Here is a 14420-nt window from a genome sequence, read left to right as displayed (position 1 = left end):
CCTAGAACCCTCTACCTCCCTCGACACACCCAGTCTCAAATGCACTCTCCTCAACTGCAGATCGGCCTCTAGACACTCCTCCGCCATCGCTGATCTCATCTTGACATTGGACCTTGACCTAATCATCATGACTGAAACCTGGCTAAAAGAGTCCTCTAAACCTATAATGGACATTCTGGTTCCCCCCAACTACCACATCATTAGACTTGACAGGTCTGGCAAAATAGGTGGTGGAATTGCATGCATATACAGGAACAACCTCTCTGTTCTGAAAGTCACCTCCCCTTCCTTACCCTCTCCAACTTCCTTTGAATACATCTGCCTCGATATTATCAGTGAGGGCAAACCGATATGCTCTCTTCACGGCATTTACCACCCACCTGGGGACAATCTCACCTTCGCCCAGCAAATCATGGATATGATCTCAACCAATTCCGGACGACAGCTCACCCAAATATACCTTGGTGACTTCAATCTCCACTAGAATGATTACAATGACGCGGTGGTAAATAGTCTTAAAAACTTCCTCAACGCCCTTGACCTCACTCAAATATGCAACAGCCCGACCCACGAGAAAGGCTCTATCCTCGACCTTATCATCTCCAAAGAGGACTCTATCCAACTCGAGTCTATCCAACCCTGTGACTGGTCAGATCATCATATTGTCACATTCTTCATTAATGAAAAACTCAAACTCAACCCGGTCCAATCCTCCAAGCCTAAAATCTGGAAAAGAGACCTGAAAAAACTCAACCCAGGCTCCCTACCCCCTGGCAGCTGCAACCTCCTACTTCCTCATACCGGCGTTACGGACGTCCAATCCTTGACTGACCACTATCTCAACGCCATGACCTCGATAATTAATGAGGCTGCACCCATGCAGCTAAAAAGAATCCCCGCTAAAATCTCCAATCCATGGTACGACGGGAGTCTCAATGAGGATAGACGAGCCATGCGAATGGCAGAGCGCACCTGGAGATCAGCTCCCTCTGCACTACACCTAAAAATCCTGAAGAATAAGAGAAAAGCCTACTTCAGGAAAATAAAATGCTCAAAATCAGTCTTCTTTAGCCTCCAGCTCGACCAAGCAAAAAACCGTCCGAGAAAACTGTTTGAGCTAATCAGAACACAATCCAAGGAACAACCCCAACCACTCAGCATTATGCGCGAAGCACCCTCCTGTGAAGACTTCGCCGCTTTCTTTATTAAAAAAACTGACAACATAAAGAGCGATCTCCTCATTGACGCAAGCCTTTACGCTAAACCCCACTGCATAGCACACACTGAACCAAAAAACAATGCTACTTGGTCATCCTTTGGCACCTACACTGAAGAAGAAATTGGCAAACTGCTCAGCACATTGAAACCATCAAATCACCTCACGGACCCCCTCCCTGCTAACGCCGTCAAAGTCTTCACACCTCTGCTCCTTCCACTCTGGACTAAAATTATCAACAGCTCACTTCAACAAGGAACCATCCCTGACTCCCTCAAAGTAGGACAAGTCACGCCCTTACTAAAGAAACCTACAGCCGACCCCTCTGATCTAAACAATTATCGTCCCATTACCAATATTCCCACTCTCGCCAAACTGTTGGAAAAATGCGCACAACTACAATTGACTAAACACATTGATCAGTTTGATCTCCTCAACCCTCATCAATCAGGCTTCCGAGCAGGACACAGTACAGAAACTGCTATGACTCACATAATTGACGACGCCCTTCAAATCCTAGATCAAAACGATACCTGCCTCCTCATCCTTCTTGTCCTCTCTTCAGCATTCGACACCGTCAAACATGATAATTTACTCGAACTATTAAACACAAGAATGGGTCTATCTGGGACTGTTCTCAAATGGTTCACTTCCTTTCTACACAACAGGTCGCAGAAATTCAAGAGCAACAACTTGATGTCCTCGCCAATACCTGTTTCGCTAGGCGTCCCCCAAGGATCCTCCCTATCCCCTACTTTGTTCAACCTAGTTATGGAACCTCTCACCACCTTGCTACAAGCATCCAATGTACACTTTCACATGTACGACGATGACACCCAACTATATCTCAAATTACAATCCCCCAAAGACATTTTGCTCCTGAACTCAACGATCAGAAGCACCCAATCCTGGCTTGCCGATAATTATCTCAAACTCAATGCTTTGAAAACAGAGTTCCTTCTGATCTCACCTCCCGCGAAGATCGCTACCACTCAAATTTGGCTTAAACACCTAACTGCACTCAATGTCCAACCCACCATCGTGGACTCAGCAAAATCTGTAGGCATAACACTCGACACCAATCTCAACATGCAGCAACATATCAGCAAGGCAACTAAGGGAGCGAACTACCAAATCAATACCCTGAGGAAACTTAAACCCTTCCTCCCAGCCAAAGACTTCCAAACTGCAGTACAAGCACTAGTCATCCCGCGAATAGAATACGCCAGCACCGCCCTCTGCGGTCTCCCCCTAACTACTACTGCACCCCTAAGAGCTTCTCTAAACGCTGCAGCGAGACTCATCACTGGGTCAAAAAAACACTTGCATATTTCCCCTGACCTGAAATCCCTGAATTGGCTGCCTTTTGAAGCCAGAATACATCTGAAAATCGCCTGCATGACACACAAGGCTGTACACTTGAGCTCACCCGGATACCTCAACCAGAAGCTGACAATTTCTGGCGGCTCTAGAAACACTAGAGGCACAAATAATCTTTTGCTAAAACCTCGAAGATTCAGGAAGGAAAAAACTTATAAACGCTCCTTCTCAGGAATGGCACCCAGGATTTGGAACTCACTCCCTCCTGAAACCAGGCTCATCTCCTCCACTACACTTTTTAAGAAAGAAGTAAAGGCTATCCTCATGGCTAAATACACTTGAACTATTACTGTGGATTTGTTAAAGACTCTGCACCGACCTGTACTATCCGCTCGATCCCTGTGATTGTTTTATTACTTGTACTATTGTCTTACCTGACTGTCTTTGCTCCCACTTATTTGTACTATTAGCATTATTGATGTACCTGTTTTACTATGCTCCCCCATGTACCTACCTCACCCCACTTATTACCTGCAACCACGCTATGCCCAATGGACTGTTATCTACTCTCCTGTTGGTATCCATGCTTTGTAAAGCGCTCTGATATCTGCAAAGATCTTGTTCGCGCTATATAAAACTTTCAAAATAAATAAATAAAATAAAATACCACAAATGTTGTGTACATGATCAAGTGTCCATGTGGGTTGCCGTACATTGGGATGACAAGGCCCAAGGTGCGTGTCCGCATCTCAGAACACCGTAGCACAATCAGGTGCAAGAGGGACGCCACCAAGCTGACTGCCCACTACATCAAGAAGGGCCATAATGTCGACAAGTTAGAGTGGTCTATTGTGGAACAATTGTCACCAATCCATTCGGACATGACAAACGCCCTCCTCTTTTTCAAACAAAGATGGGTGCATAAGCTCCACACAGACAGTTTTGAAATCAAATATGATATCCCATGGGGAAGTTTAGTGGCGGGTTGAGAATAAAGTCCCACTGCTGAATAATGATAAGCACCCCAGAGTGTACAAATAGGTGTAAACACACTATTCTACTAGGGGGGTCATGCAGAGTCCATCTGTGGTCACAGCACCATTACAGATGTTGACACACATTGTTGAGAGATACACACATATGATAATATAGTTTGGTCCTAGTAGCTACTTGGGGCCATGTAAACATATCGATTTCGATAACAAGATCTCTCACCAAATGACCACTGTAGACAAGACCACCTACCAGCATATGTCCGATATTTTGGTTGCAGGCAAGTTACACTTCGTAACTCCTTGAAACACTGGCAGTGGTGTTGTTTCATCAAGACACATGGTCGCCTCCTTTCCACGCCCCTATAAATTGATAATGATGTAAGGGGGCGGCACACACATAGTTTATTTGATGATTTAACAGAGATTAATGTTTGATAACTCACACGCCTACATCATCCTGACCCCCCCTGTTGGGACTTGTTAGCGTTTTTCGTGAAGTCCATTTTAGGGTCTAGTATCTTGAGGAGGTGACCGGTGCGAGGGTGCCACATTAAGTTGACAACTAACCAGTTAGAGGTTGATAACATATAACAGTTGCTTGTGTGATTTTTAACAGTTCAGGAGAGAGGATGAGTGCATAACTTGCACTAGATTACCCAGATACCCGCGCTAACAGACAGTAGCATTTCCGGCGACGTCCACATTTGGGCTACGCACTCACGTGGACACCGGCAAGTTACAATCAGTAAGCTTATTAGCCGCGCCATGCTGGCAATGCGGCATACCAAGCAGCAGGGTGAGGAGCGCTGTAGGTGGCAAAGAGTGGCGTGCCTTCTGATGAACTAAGGAGCCGGGAGCTGGGTATGGGCCCTGGGTCGGGGCTCTGTATGTTGACAAGCAGCCTTGGTTGTGCCATACATTAGCAAGTGGTTAATGGGGCCGTTAGCCGCTCCGGTTTGGGCTCCGACCGTGGGCGATTGCAGAACTATTTACTATAATCCTCCTAAAAAAATCAGGCATGTAAAACATATTGGGTGTGAGATCCTTGACATTATCTCTAATGCTTTGAAACGATACAGAACTGTTGTTGACGGCGCCGGATTACTTGCAGAATTTCCTCCCAAATGACCGGGTGTGTTAGTATGCATTACATGTGGTACCCATGGACCCAGTCTCTCTATAACCTACTTACCACAATACAGATGGATTATTTCTGGTAACTATGGTCAATAGTTGATCCACAACCGAAAGAACGTTTTTAAATATATATATATATTTTTTTCAAACTTCGTGCTTCCAAAACTGCATTGCTTCTGATATACCAAGGTTTATGAATTGTGAGCACTGATTTTCGGTAGATACGATTCACTATTGGCCTTGCCAAGACCATACTTCAACTACAACCAAGTGACTGTTGGAGTGTCGTTACTATAGGCAGTCCATTTTTATCTGCTCCCTTTGGTCCTCAGAACAAGCACTATATTTGTAACCAGTACTTAGCTTGTATTCCTATGAATACTTAAACATGCTATGTGAATTCTTACTATGGATGTTCTTCATTACAATTGCCATCGTTTACTCCAGGGGTGAACACAACTATCCTCCTCAGCCTTTTGTTCATTGTTTAATTTTTAATGTAGCTTATGTTTTCCTTCCTTGTTTTTGTACCCTGATCTTCATTAGTGTGTGACTACGAAGGACAACAGCCCTTCCCTGACCGAGTCCCTGGTATCCCCTAAAGCATAGGGTAAAGAGAAGGTCTTTTACTACGAGTTTTACTATCAAGTATAGTTGACATTTTTCATTATGTTGTATATCAACTTTTGAGGTCTAATTGACATGGTTAGTATCAACTACATGTGAATTGTGGAGTCTTACATACTACCGATGTAATGACAACCCCCTTTGACCGTTGCGGGACTTATTGACCTCCGCACTCACGACTTTTGTTGTAATTGACCGCACGTGTTGGGTGTATGAGAATTTGATAGGAAGTCTGTGTACGTACTCAGGTGGTTCACTAGAGAATGGTCTTCGGCATGTGTATGAGCAGCACATTTCGTAATTTTTTCACTTTTTTGGTGTTTCCCTAATGTAGTTGAACGACGATATGTGTATATTAATATCCCAGGTGGGGGCCACTGGGGTTGTGTTTTAGGTGTACTTCCTCACATTAGCACGTAGAAAAGCGGTGGACATCTGTTACTGTTCTGATAGGGATCAGATAGCCCTGACGAATGCCCCAGACCGAATAGGCTTTCAATGTAAGCAGAAACATGTTGGCTAGTTTTATGATGGACTAGAGTCATCATGCTATTTGGTTCCCATCACCTTGATGGATTTTAGTGTACCTCAGGTCCTCAACAATAAAGGTGACAACCGAGGAACCTGAAGGTATATTTAATTCAACTGGATCCAAACTTTGTCCTTTAAGTTTTATGTAAGAACTCCCTCCTACCGTTAAGTCTTCGCTGAGGTGGAGTTCGCCCTGGTAGTACCATCCTACCAGGGTGGGGAGAGGATGCCGATGATGAAGCATGACACAATATTGTGTGTTAGGCATCCTCTTCCATGAAGGATGGCCTCCTTATTCTGAAGCCCTACGTGAACTACAGTAGACAGCATCCGTACCCAACCTTTGGGCTCTCGCTCGTTGTGTTGGTTAAGCAACCCTCTTCTTTTGTGGTTGATACAATTAGCTAAATGAACAGCAGTCTGGCACCATCACCTCAAAAGTGCACGAATTCCCTTCTCTAATGATTATGGATATGAATTAAATACACCCAAGGACATTTTTGCTACTTAACGAGAAAAGAAGTATGTGTCCCATGTCATAACTCCTTCCCCTCTCCCCCTTCACTTTAGCAGTACTGGAGTGAGACTATTGAACCCTACATGTAGCAGAATAATTGGAGAGCCCTGCATGTGTGTCACATAAAGGTCAAATGCCAATATGCTGAGGCATGTGCTGCTAATACCTACAATGTAGCAAACACCATGTGTTTATTTACCCTGCCTCTGCGGTTAAATAGTTGAGTATCACTGCTTGCCTACCGGCACAGTCACCCATATAATTAGAATTATTGGGTGTCTGTTCAGCACTGGAAGCTTAAATGTACCACTTTTTCCCAAACAGCACTCATGTACCCTTTACCCTTCGGTAGAATTGTCCTCTTTCACAAACTGTTTATCTGCCCCAAAGATTCCTAGACTATTAAGTTAGAGAGATCAATAACCAAAAAAAAGTGCTGGTGTAGATTTGAGAACGCTTTCCATTTTCCGTCCTCTGACATGATCGTCTCACCCAGAAGACCTACTCTCTCTTCTCATGTTGGCCTGCATCACCTCTGAGACCTACTGCTGAGGAGAATCACCCACAAAGAGATAACCTCCAAGGATATTGGGTTTCATTCACCCACACCCACCTCCAAAAATGGCTCCTGCTGGCCCGGTGAGAGCCACTTCAGATGAAAACTCCCTCTGACAGCTACCTGACCATGCCTGTCCTGTGAGCTGTGCTCAAGACATACTATTGTGGACTCAAAATAGACGTCAAAGCTGCCTATGACTCCACAATGTGGTCAATTATTGCAATGCTCTTCAGTTAATGCCTAAAACATCTTGTGTTTGCCTTTCTAAAGTTTGCCTGGAATGCTCTTGTGTTTTGAGAAGAACTGAACAGTGCAGCAATCTACTGTAAGCTTCACACCCAACGTAGGGCATGCTCCAGACCTTATCCTCTGAGCCTTCTTTGAGCAGAATGTTTTTTCTGCAGATAGCCTGCATAAGCTCATAGTTTCCATGATCTCAATCTGGGATATATCAGGCTGTGATTCACTCATAATACTCTCAAAAAGACTGGATCAGAGCTTCTTTTTAGGTTTCGCCTGAAATCTATTATTTTTCATATAAATCTAAAAGTGAAGAACCTAGACATTGCTTGTGCTATTGGGAAATTTATGAGTAAGGTCGGGGTGTTCCTCAAGTGTACAGAGTCAAAAACTTTTATTTTATATGAGCACTTGGGGTAAGATAATGCTGTGCATGTAAAAGGTAATGGTACGGCTTGGAATTCCTTGGAAGGATTCTAAGGAAGATGAAAGACATTTGTATCTTACATGAAGGAAAATGAGTATTTTATGATATGTATATATACCATGTTTCTAATATGATTCTGGCTATATTTTAATAACAATTTTATGTATAGGGTACACTTTTATGGTTGTAACCAATCAAATAAAGTTTTCTTACTGACTGAAAAAAACAAAAAACTAAAAGTTGCTTCCATCCCGCCTCTCTTTCCTTGCTTTCTTTCTTAAAGCTTTATTCGACTTCAGTCATAAAAGCATTTCCACCTAACACTATACAATAAATACTAAGTCTAATACACAGAATTTGTAAAATAAGCAGTAAACAAAAAACTTCTGTCTAATGCATTTACTATTAATAACATTTTTAAGAACCGCCCTGACTCGTACTCTCCAGTCAAGGCAATATAAACATAATAACCAGGATACCTCAAGTCGTTTTTCCTAGTAGGGTGCGAGTTCGAATCACCCAGGCCCAGGCTAAGAACTTTGCAACAGCAATTGCATACTGTGGAGAACAGTCGGTTTCCAGAATTCTAAGTGCTGTAGCTTGATTTCGAGTCCCCAGATTAAGGCAAACCGGTCTAATCCATTTGTGGCGCGGCTTGGAATATAAGGGACAGCAAAACAATACGTGGGGAACGTGCTGAACTTTGTCCTTGCAATGGTAGCAATGTTCATCCCAGGCTATAGACCATTTCTTTTTTAACATGTTTACTGGGAGAGTTCCAACTCTGAATTGAAAGTACAGCTTCCTGTCATAGGGCTTCTCAATCAAATCCCAATACGCTTCATACGAGGGAGCCAGTTTTAAGTCCAGGAAGCGCCTCGTCAATGAAGTAATAGATCCGTTAGAAAAAGTTCTTAGGTTCACCATCTCCCAGTACATTTGTTTCAGTCTTGCCTTTGGGGGGAATCTAGAGACATCAGTATTACACCATAAATGATCTAGGTTTAGTTGTTGCAGTACCCCCCTTAGATCTTTCAACCAGGAAATTTTATGAAAACAATCAAGTGATACAATGTCAGAGAATGCTAGAGCATAGTGTGCTAGCTCTGGAGTCACCATTAAACGTCTCCAATATAGTAATGGACGCAACCTCGCTATATCTGCAATATTTTTTCGACCAAGATCTAGTTTTAGAGGGATGGTTGGCGTACTTTGTGGTACCCCTACCAGCCCGCGAAGAAACTTATTCTCTGCGGTAGTCAGGTGAGCCAGGTCACTAAAGACCCATAACTCTGAACCATAAAGGCTGGCACTTAAGACTTTCATATTGTATATCTCCAGGGCACAATTTACTGGCTTGGTGAGAGAAGCTCTGTGTTTTAATGATAGTGCTCCCGCTAATTGTCTGAACTTCAATACAGCTGTGTCTATGTGTGACTTCCATTTCAAGTTTCCCTGTAATGTTATTCCAAGGTAGGTAAAAGCGTCTACCTGCTCAAGGGGGATACCTTTGAAAGTAATAACACCTTTAAACACTGTGTGATGGTTCATACACATGAACTTTGTCTTGCTAGTATTCAGTTCTAGACCACGAGTGTCACAGAACTCACCAAATGCATTTACCGCTTTTTGGAGGCCACTTGGAGTACGCGATAGTATAAGCGTATCGTCCGCAAAAATTAATACGGGGACATGTGCTCCAGCAATTTTTGGGGCGTCGGAGGGGGACCTCTTCAGGAATTCAACTATACCATTTATGTATATCGAGAACAATGTAGGAGCTAGTACGCACCCTTGCCTCACCCCACGCTCAACGGGGAAAGGCTCGGTTACTTCTCCTTGTTGGCCCCATCTAATTTTAGCGTAATTGTTCTCGTGCAGACGCATCAGAAGAGTGAGGAGTTCTTGACTTATTCCTACGTCAGTTAAGACCCTCCATAGCTTGTCCCTGGGAACCAAGTCAAAAGCTGACTTCAGGTCCACAAAGACAGCATATAGGGGGCCATTACTTAAAATGACGTTTCTCCAGTACAGGGCAAGGAAGTAAAAAAACCTGGTCAATGGAACTTGTCAGGGGGCGGAACCCCGCTTGGTATGGTGACAAGATGTTATTTTCCTCAATCCATACTTGAAGCTTATTTTGAACCATACGTCCCATCAGTTTCTGAGCTGAATCAATGAGACTGATGGGTCTATAGTTCATAGGGAGGGATTTGTCACCTTTTTTTATAAACTGGGATAATTTCCGCCCCTTTCCAGGATGAGGGTACTTCGCCACCCATCGCCACTGCATTAGCAAGCCATGCAAAATATACACACCACGTGTTCCGGTCACTTAGGTATACGTCTGCTGGTATTCCGTCCATACCTGGCGCTCTGCCCCTAGTTACACAGTCAAGGGCTACATTTACATCTTTTTCGTTAAACACACTACCCTGATAGAAAACAGCCGGCGGGAGAGTAGCGCAAGCTTGGATCTGATTTCGAGCATATTGCGGTTTAAAAAATTCTATCCAGTTATTAATGGGAACATTGTTTTGGGGGGGTTTAGCTATCCCTCCCCGCTCCCACTTCACTGTAGACCAAAATAACTTTGAATTTTTAACTGCACATGCATTTTTAAGCTCAGCCCAAAGCTCCTCGTCCCATAGCCTCTTTGCCTGTTTTTGGGTGCGTCTATACATGTCCCTTGCTTTCCTAACTGTGTCAGCGTTTCCTAGTTTAAGCTCTGTACTAAGTTTCTGGCGTGCCAGCCTACAACTTTTTCCATACCATCCCTGTTTACTTTGATGTTTTTTCCCTTTGTTGTGGCCTACAGTTTTTAGGAAAAATGTTTGTAGTCTAGAAAAAAATAAATTTGTGAGACTCCATTAAGATGTCTCGGAAGTTAGGATTTTTTGTGAGTAGTTTTAAGTTGTTTACTTCCTCTTTTGCTACTCTCTTAAGTTCGTCTAACGTCCCCTCATCCTCAATAAGTTTCCCCCATTTTAATTGCCGCTGGTTGTTTGTACATACGAGGTCCAGGGTCACCCTTTCTTCCTCCGTACTTATCACCCTTTCCTCTAGGTAAGATTTAAAGACCATACTCAATGGGTTGTGATCACTTTCCATTCTCTTTACCACAATCATATCGATCAGTTTATTCCAAATCCTGGTATCTACCAAAAAATAGTCAATTCTGCTAGATGCCCGGCCATTATCAAATGTACAGTTCCCCTCGCGGTCTGAAAGTGTGCGACCGTTTGCGGCTCTAAGGCCTCTAGCTAAGCAAAGGCTCTTCACTTGAATGGCCACCGCACTCCATTTTTTGACTGCAGCTATCTCAAGTTGAGGGATTCCCCATTTGCTGTCTTCTTCTTCAGCTAAGAATTTATCCTCTTGTCCTAGGGGTTCAAAGGTTGTGTTTAAACTCCCCCTACAATAATAAATTGTTCAAGGGGCAATAATTCTAGCTCTTGCTCAAGGACCGTTATTACATCTGAGGTTTTACCCCCACTGACTCCCCTAGCATATATATTATAGAGGGCTAGATCTTCCCCATTATCCCATCTTATATTAACTGATAATATATCCCTAGTTGGGAGTGGTCTTTGCTGGATTTTACACTTAAGCGCTTGGCGAATCCAAATTAACAGCCCTCCAGATGGGCGGCCTTTACCATGTGATACTGCGGGAATAAAAAAAGTAAGATATCCTACCCGATACACAGGGCTTTGCGACCAGGTCTCTTGAAATAGTATAATATCATAGAGATCAATGAAAGTACACCATTCAGGAGATATTATCTTATTTGCTAACCCGGCCAGATTCCAAGAAATAAGGGATAGCGGTGGGTTAGATACGGCGTGCCCTGTCTGACCTGGACATGGAAGGCTATTTATATTTATATTCTGCTGTATAGGTTGTGCTATTAGAAGTTCAGAGGAAATCCCAATGGGATCAGGCAAATTAGTCTCCAGTAATGTCTCAATGTCATTGCTCTGGGCTAAGCTATTATACCATTCTAGGGTTTCAAGCCCCTCCTCACTATTTTTCCTACTTGGTACTTCCTTGTGATTGACTCTCTGTGGCGACTTTCGCTGCATCAGTCAGTCGCAATCATTTAGATTAGATAGTGCTGCGAACCTATTTTCTAAGTTAACACCCCACTCTCCGCTATGAATACCTCCACCCGCACCCCCACCCCTTCTGTTTGTCACTGTGGTCCATTTAGTTCTCAGGACACTTGGTTTGGCAACGAGGCCTCTTCTGCTATAGAAGAAGTCAAGTGTAAGTGGGACAATTTCTGCTGTTCTACGTTGTGGGGGCAGAAGGTTTGGTAAGATATCAGGTAATACTTCTGGCCCCTTAAAATTAAGCACCACACAGTCACCTTCAAATTTTTTAGGGCTACTGCCTATCCATTTGACTCTTCTGGCAGATGATATTTCCTCTGTGAGTTTGTGTTTTCCCCAGTGGGTGATGTGCATATTGTTAGTTAGCCAGTAAAGAGCTTTACTTAAAAGTGATTGGGAGGACTCTGTCTGGCCAGGTTTTAGGATCGGTACATTTGCCAAAACCAGGATCATTGGGGATGCTTCAACGATTAACTCCACTGGACCGGATTCCGGCAGAGAATCTTCCCCCGACCTACAAAACGCTAGCGGATCTGGTAAACAATGGGCATTTACCGTTGGGCATGTGGTGGGGATAGGTGGATGAGTCGGAACCACCGACTCCCCACCTTCTCCTCTATTGCCAGTCCCATCTTCCCTGTATTTGGTAAGCTCCAGTTTGTCCATCACCTGATTGGGTATTTTTTCCATATTTTCATTTGTATTTGACAGGAGGCCCTCAAGTTTGTGCACTTTATCAGTTAGTTGGTCAATCTTGGATAACAATGGTTTTATTATACCCCTCATTTTTTTATCAAATATTCCCATGAGTTTATTTATATTAGCTTCATCCCATAGCATGTTACCCTCGTCCTCTATTCCTATGTTCTCTACATTGCTTTTCCTAGGTGGGGTCGCTGGTCTTTTTCTGCTGGAACGTAATCCAGTGCGTCTGGGTTGTCCCTTTGAAGCCCCTCTAGTCACTCTAGGCGCAGGAACAGGTGCGGGTTTAGGGGAGCTATTTTCCACAATTTCTAAATCCACAATTGTATCATCATGGTCAACCTCGGATATTTTAGGCAATATAGCCGAGGATGATGCATTATGTACAGGGTTATCAATGATAGTCAGGGAAGACACCCCTATCTCACTATCCATTTCTACTTCCTGCAGGTTAACTAGGGAGTTACTCAATATGAGGGGTGTCGATGTATTAAGAGCGGGACTATCAGTACTACTGTGGGTGAACACCCCTAGTTCACCTTGGGAGGGATCAGTTGTAAATATATCAGGGGTTAAGCTCAATCCCAGGGAGGACCTTCTGTCATTATTAATCTTGGCGACCACTTGGACTAAGTAGTTGTCCATGGTGTTAGAGGGAACAGTGCATTGTTTTAGCTTAGACATACCTTCAAAAGTAAAACAAACCACAGTTATAGTCACTCACAAGGACAGAAAAGGGCAGTATACCTGGCCCAGTCCAGTCGCCGTCAGTCGCGGACCGTCGCGCCCTTGTCCCGGGCTTCTCCCGGCGCCTTCCCGCGCGCTTCCCGCGCAGCGGGGCTAGTCTGTTAAGATTATAGGAGAGGGGAGGAGCCTGCAGGGAGAGCGTCTCAGGTGCTGGTAATCGAGACGGGCGGGCGCTCCTGGGACTTGTAGTCCTGCGCCCACCCTCGCTCGCAGCCCTGCTCCAACAAGCACCCCAAGATGGAGATTGGGCGTTTGGAAGGATCCTCCTCAGTCCAGCGTTGCAGATGGGGCAGTGACACGGACCAACACGCAGCGGGACCCGTGAAGCAGGTTCCGCAAGTGGTGACGGGAAGAGCAAACAGAGATAAAGCAGCTCGCAGTCCCAGTCCTTAGCAGCCAAACAAATAGCAATCCAACGAAGCCCCAGGTACACGGGGTTTTACAGCAATGAAAGCGGGGGAGGAGCCTGCAGGGAGAGCGTCTCAGGTGCTGGTAATCGAGACGGGCGGGCGCTCCTGGGACTTGTAGTCCTGCGCCCACCCTCGCTCGCAGCCCTGCTCCAACAAGCGCCCCAAGATGGAGATTGGGCGTTTGGAAGGATCCTCCTCAGTCCAGCGTTGCAGATGGGGCAGTGACACGGACCAACACGCAGCGGGACCCGCGAAGCGGGTTCCACAAGAGGTGACGGGAAGAGCAAACAGAGATAAAGCAGCTCGCAGTCCCAGTCCTTAGCAGCCAAACAAATAGCAATCCAACGAAGCCCCAGGTACACGGGGTTTTACAGCAATGAAAGCGGGGGAGGAGCCTTTCCTTGCATTTTATTGGTTCCTGTGTGTGCAACTTATGTTTCCTCCATTTCTATTGGCTGTAGCATACTTTCCTGCATTTACCAATGCTTTTTGCTAGTCTGCTTCTCTTATAAGTTTACCGTAGCCGAAAAACTGTTAACGTCCGCTATGGTAGAACTATTTTTTTATAAAGTTTTTCTTCCCTTTGCTTTTCTGTCTTGCAGCAGATTTATAGAGAAACTTAGGGAGAGATTAAGTGATTTGCACAGAGTCACAGGATGTTGCGCTGTAGAGTCTCGAACCGGGATCCCCAGCTCTCGAGTCAGCAGCTCTGACAGCTGGGGCACATCCTCTCCACTCCCGTATTACTTGTCAGGGAGCTCTTTCCTTCAAAACAGCTTTTTATTCATCACATAGTAGAAACCGATGCATTACCAACGCTTGCTTGGTCTTGCTTCCAAAGCTTTCGGGCCAACCTTCTTGCACGCCAGTATCCACT

The 14420-nt window shown here is 44.5% G+C and overlaps 1 protein-coding gene across 1 annotated transcript in view; it reads right to left on the bottom strand.

Moving 5' to 3' along the window:
• Positions 1 to 14420, bottom strand: part of SYDE1 (synapse defective Rho GTPase activating protein 1) — a 140098-nt gene that overhangs the window by 15443 nt on the left and 110235 nt on the right. The window lies entirely within an intron of this gene.

This window comes from Lissotriton helveticus, chromosome 1_1, assembly GCF_964261635.1.
Source record: "Lissotriton helveticus chromosome 1_1, aLisHel1.1, whole genome shotgun sequence".
Taxonomy (NCBI): domain Eukaryota; kingdom Metazoa; phylum Chordata; class Amphibia; order Caudata; family Salamandridae; genus Lissotriton; species Lissotriton helveticus.
This window is presented reverse-complemented; position numbering and strand designations above follow the sequence as displayed.